Source organism: Rhopilema esculentum, chromosome 16, assembly GCF_057945365.1.
Source record: "Rhopilema esculentum isolate cy_ngs chromosome 16, ASM5794536v1, whole genome shotgun sequence".
In the NCBI taxonomy this organism is placed as follows: Eukaryota; Metazoa; Cnidaria; class Scyphozoa; order Rhizostomeae; family Rhizostomatidae; genus Rhopilema; species Rhopilema esculentum.
In genome coordinates, this window is record NC_142830.1 from 14,238,383 (window position 1) to 14,244,382 (window position 6,000).

Below are 6,000 nucleotides of genomic sequence, written 5' to 3' on the forward strand. Positions count from 1 at the left end.
TCAACTTCTGGGAAAACTGGGGTGGACCAGTCCACTCGGTGGCGACGCCACTGCCGCTAACCTTTCGCCTAGTTGAAGAGTCCAATTGAGAATATGAACTTCGACGTTTATACACTGAAGAGTGTCGGACGAACAGAATTCTATGTTTTCTGTTTATTCGTGATATCTTCAAACTATTTAGATTACCTAAATGACACAGTATATTTACAGTCTTCTTTTTTCTTTAATCGTCTTCTGTCCAACTTCCATCCTGTTTCTCTTACAAATCTTAAATCAATCATTACTTCTTAACTCTTAATTTGCTTATGTTTATTATTGTCTGTTCTTGGCGCGTTGCAGTCTTTGTTATTTTCTACATTTTGTGATGATAAATGAAATTTCATCAGAGTTAATTTCACAAATGCTTTTGAGATCTAACTAATCCTTAATTCTTACTGTCAAGCTTGCAAATGCCAATCAAGTTCAAAGGCTCTAGTGACCTGCTAAAGAAATAAAAATGTGCCACATGGAACTATAACAGCAATTCTAATTTAAATGATAAAGCAATTCTAATTTAAAGTCATTCTAATCTACTAATTTGGCTGTACATTTTGGCTTTAGTACTGTACTATTAGGGTCACTCTGTTAGGTTCTTGAACATATAAACATATAACTGTTTTGTGTTTGAAAATTGAAAATTTTCTTTCGTGTGTGCCTTGAAATTCCATAACGGTTCAACCAATCCCGTGCCAGTTGCAGCATCAGCCACTAAGGTCAGGGGGGGATAAGCAACACATATTAGGCCACGCCCATTTTACCACCTCGACGCCAATATTACCCCCTGCTTTTTTCAAAACTCACTCATTTTCAAAACTGAAACTTGACAGGTCTGAGTGACGTCAAAATTGCGTCACAGTGTCACCAAACCGAAAAATTTTTGTCGGTTAATTCAATTCAATTATCAAAGTGCAAGAGCTTGCATCTCACAAACAGTAAAAAATATCGAAAAACAAATAACGAATTCGTGATCAGCAGGTTCAACTCCTTTAGATTAGCCAATAAAATGCAAGCGCAAAATTTGGCTGGAGAGGCCCTTAAAGGTTTTTGCATAGCGCGGGTCTCACCTTGCATGTAGACAGGGAATTTTTAACAACAATCTAGCAAAGTGCCTAACCTTAGTTTTTGCTCTTGACCTGGGTACTTTAAGCCTTGCTGTGTATTTTAAGCCTTGGACACATTTTTGTAACACAATAGAAATCATGTGATCGATGACGTCATTTCCCCCGGTCATCAAAATTTTTAACTCTCTTTTTTGAAAAATCGCTTCAACCATCTTGTTTGGCATTGTAATAGGAGCAAAAAGTTCTAAAGAATAAACTCTATCAGACCTGTAGATAACGAGCTATTGCTATTTAAAGTTTGCATGACGTCATCAAAATGGCGGTTCTGCAGTTTTCAAGCACGTGGAATTCAAAGGCTCATGGTCATAATTTAGCTTGCTTTACCTCGATTCTGAAGTTTTTTTACCTTTGTGTTATTCAGCAACTCAATAATGTAGTTTGAGCTGATATATTTGCACGCCTGGGAAACTAAGTATTGAACAAAATGCAAGCAAAAGGAAAATGTTCTAATAAAACTTTTTCTTCAAAAAAGCTGAACTGAAGAGGAGCTTTAGTCAGCAATGAAAGACCGTCGATTCGTCAGCATTGTCGCTCGGCAATGAACTCCAACTTTTACAGCAGCTAGAGAGTGCAATATTGAATAGCACTTACATGCCAAGCATGACTTGATACCTCTTGCACTCAATCATCACAATTACAGGCGATGTTGCAGTTATCAGAATGTCTGTCGAAGTCTTTTGAAGGAAACGATGCATCTAGCTTTCTCAGATCGGAAAGTTACGGAAATGCGTGCAAGTATTGCTGGCAAGCCATATTTCAAAATTTCAAAACGAATTGTTCAATAAAGAGACAAAAATTACATCAGGACCTTTTCGATACAGCTTCATACATGGAAGTTTATACATGCTTTAACACGATTCATAATCATTGCGTAATCAGTGTAGTTCTTGAAAAGCAATTACATATCAAGGCAGCTTTGAAGTTAAAGAAGTCAGCGAAGAACGACAAGAAATTGTACCCAAGGCACGAATCGGACCTCAAATCTAAGTTTCGACCCGTTGGCATTGATTCTTTTCCCACCAGACAACTAAGAGGCATCACAACTGGTAAGCAGAAGCGTGTCATAGAATATGACCATCAAGGCAACAACCTGTTCCTATGTTTCTTCAACAAAGGGTCATTAAAGGTCCACATAGTTTCTTTCCGCCAATTGATAAAGCGAGTTTGAATAGAGAAAGACATGTCTTCTCTTTGATCTGTTGATAGAATTTTATTGTTGTAGAATTCACTTTTTTGTCACTGTATACAACCGTTCGGATGAACTACCGTGCGCCATCCAAGGCTTTCTTAGCTAATTTATAGGAAATAGCCAAGTTCTCAATATGCTGGTATTTTAAATCGTCGTTAATAGGTTTCCCAGCCCTGTAGAAGAAGGATGTGTTATCACACCCTGTGATAGCATGGAATGCTGGCAGGGAAGAACACAGTTATTTGCCGAGGCTTCTGCAAATGCTTCCAACTTTGACGAATCTCTCATGGTCATAATTGTTTAACCTGTGTGTTTATACGCCCAAATTAAAAGCACAAGAACGTCAGTGTTTTTTTGAGATAAGGACTACATCTGATTCTTGCATTACTGCATGAAGCACAAGCCGAATGTCTACGTCTTTGAGAACACACGAATGCAAGAACAAAGATCTATTTCTTTAGACTCTGTATGTTTGTGTTCCACTATGACAATGAAGAATACTTAAGGCATAATGTCCTTTCCTTGCTTTGCACAACCCTTGCAATCCTCTTTACGGGCTACTTTAATTTTGCATAGTGATGACGAATCTAACTCCATCTTACATTTTGTGGCATTTATGCAAGCCTTGCAGCATCAACTTTTTACTCGATGATGCACGGAACAATCCGAACGTGTTGCAATAGAAAGCGGCACCGGCTTCTATAATCAAGCTCACTTCTTTATTAGAGTGAAAAAGCTTTTTGTACTTTTAATAAGCTAGACGATCGAAACATTTTTTCTTTGTTGACTCGTTATCTTTCGAAACTGTCTTGATATGTAATTTCTTTCCAAGAGCTACTCTGACCATGCAATGAGTATGAATCGTGTTAACACATGTATTAACTTCCATGTATGTTAATATAAAGTTGTATCGAAAAGGTCCTGTGTAACATTTGTCTCTCTATTGAGCAATTCGTTGTGAAATTTGGAATATGGCTTACCAGTAATTCTTACATCAATTCCATCAATCTTCAGGTCTGAGAAAGCTGGATGCAAAGTCAGGGACAGATTTAAGCGGCAAGGATAAGGGCGCGGGCTGTTAGATAATAATTGAATTTTCGTGCCACACCATTCATGTCACTGGCAAATGATGGAAACGCCTATCTTTAAAATTCGGTCTAAGCTTCAAGATAAAGAAGATAACAAGGTAAACAAAGAAAAATCTTGGCGATATTTGATTACTGTTGACTACCAAAAAATGTTTTTAAACAAATGGAAGCAAAATTTGCCAAAGGACACAAATTGTTGAACCACCCCCTCCCCCACCATCATAGTAAATCTGTCCCTGTGCATCGTTTCCTTCAAATGACTTCGACAGACATTCTGATAACTGCAACATCGCCTGTAATTGTGATGATTGAGTGCAAGAGGTATCAACTCATGCTTGACATGTAAGTGCTATTCAATATTGCACTCTCTAGCTGCTGTAAAAGTTGGAGTTCATTGCCGAGCGACAATGCTGACGAATCGACGGTCTTTCATTGCTGACTAAAGCTCCTCTTCAGTTCAGCTTTTTTGAAGAAAAAGTTTTATTAGAACATTTTCCTTTTGCTTGCATTTTGTTCAATACTTAGTTTCCCAGGCGTGCAAATATATCAGCTCAAACTACATTATTGAGTTGCTGAATAACACAAAGGTAAAAAAACTTCAGAATCGAGGTAAAGCAAGCTAAATTATGACCATGAGCCTTTGAATTCCACGTGCTTGAAAACTGCAGAACCGCCATTTTGATGACGTCTTGCAAACTTTAAATAGCAATAACTCGTTATCTGCAGGCCTGATAGAGTTTATTCTTTGCTCCTATTACAATGCCAAACAAGATGGTTGAAGCGATTTTTCAAAAAAGAGAATTAAAAATTTTGATGACCGGGGAAAGTGACGTCATCAATCACGTGATTTCTATTGTGTTACAAAAATGTATCCAAGGCTTAAAGTACTCAGCAAGGCTGAAAGTACCCAAATCAAGAGCAAAAACTAAGGTTAGGCACTTTGCTCGATTGTTGTTAAAAATTCCCTGTCTAATGATGAAGCCCCAATACCAATAGGCTGTTTAATTTTTGTTTAATGTTCAATTACCCAGCCCCCCTCCCTCATTTTACTTCTTTATGCAAAATGCCTTTTCAGTATAGCTTTGCGTATTAAATTTTATTTACGGCATCGCTAAAATCTCTCATACCTTTAAACATCTTTTATGCTGTTTAGCGCTTTTTGATGGTTTTAGGTAAGACTGGTGCATCGGCTATTGGTGGGGAAAGAAGGCTTAAGTTTTTCTGACGGAGCTTTATGCCTTTTATATTGCATTGGTATTTCATTCCCGAGTAAGTGAATTGATCCCGCCATGGCCTTTTCGAAGGGAAATTAGTGTTAATAAGCCATTGTTTACATTAAGTAGATGGAGGACAGAAACCTGTTTTTTAAATATGTGGAGAGTCCCTTGGGGTGTTGGAATGTTGAAAAGACTATATCTACTACTATACCTTTTCTGACAATTTCAGTGCCATCGGAACGAAATTCATATTGGGGGGGGGGGGGGCTGCCCATTGTATTCCTTTTCGTTTAGTACACTGTTATAAAGGAAATATACTACAGTCTGACAATTATTGGGGGGCTAGAGTCCCCCAGCCCCCCCCCCGGTTCCGATGGGCCTGATTTTCCCCTTCCATCAATCGCGTGTGACTTGGTTACAGTTCTCTCATAGTTCTACAGTCCTCAACTGTATTTGCGCTAGAAAGCTATACAGCCATTTTTGTTTTCCATCCCAAATGAAAAGCTAAAGCAGCAATATTTTTCATGCCTACTATTTCTTCGAAGTTTTGTTACTTGGAATTTGGTCTCTAGAGATATAAAGTCAGTTTTCGTGGAACCATGAGGATTGAAATTCATCACAAGATTCCTCCAAATCGTCTTGTCTGATAATATCCAAAGCAGCTGTTTGGACTCAATTGTTTAATCCTTTTATCATCCCCTTATGCCCATCAATGTTGGAATTAGAAAAAAGTAGCTGGGAACTTCATAGATTAAATTTCATGTAGAAATTGCATCAAGAAAAGGATAGCAAAGAATCTTTGAAATTAGGATCTGTTGGTTGTTTGGTTTCGCATGGTAAATGGATTGGTTTATTGGTTTCGATTTATTTCGAACATAGCTTGCTCACGTTATGTGTGAATAAATCTTGTAACGGGAACAGGCCATCTTATGAACAATGAGAAGTTAAACTGAAAATATTTTGCTGAAGATATTCATAAACAGCTCTAAGCTATCACAGTTTATGATTGGAGGAATAAAATAGCAGATGTGGGTTACTTTGCTAACTGTGTTAAATATGGTTGAGCTCTAGGGGCACCTCAAGCCCCCAATTTTTTTGACATCTTAGATTCATTTTCCCGACAAAAACGCCTCAAAGGCACACACTCAAAGGTGGGACATAGGTGGGGAAAGTTCGCCCCCCATTTCTATAAAAGCCCTGATAACTCCGATTTATCCCTCTGAATCCCCATCCTTCTGAATCAGGGTGTTTTTGAGGGAGTCGTTTCATTTCATCCATCTGCTTCTCTTCCCGCGAAGAGCATCACACGACAGTGACGCATGCGCTTTTCAATTGGCTTTGTAGAA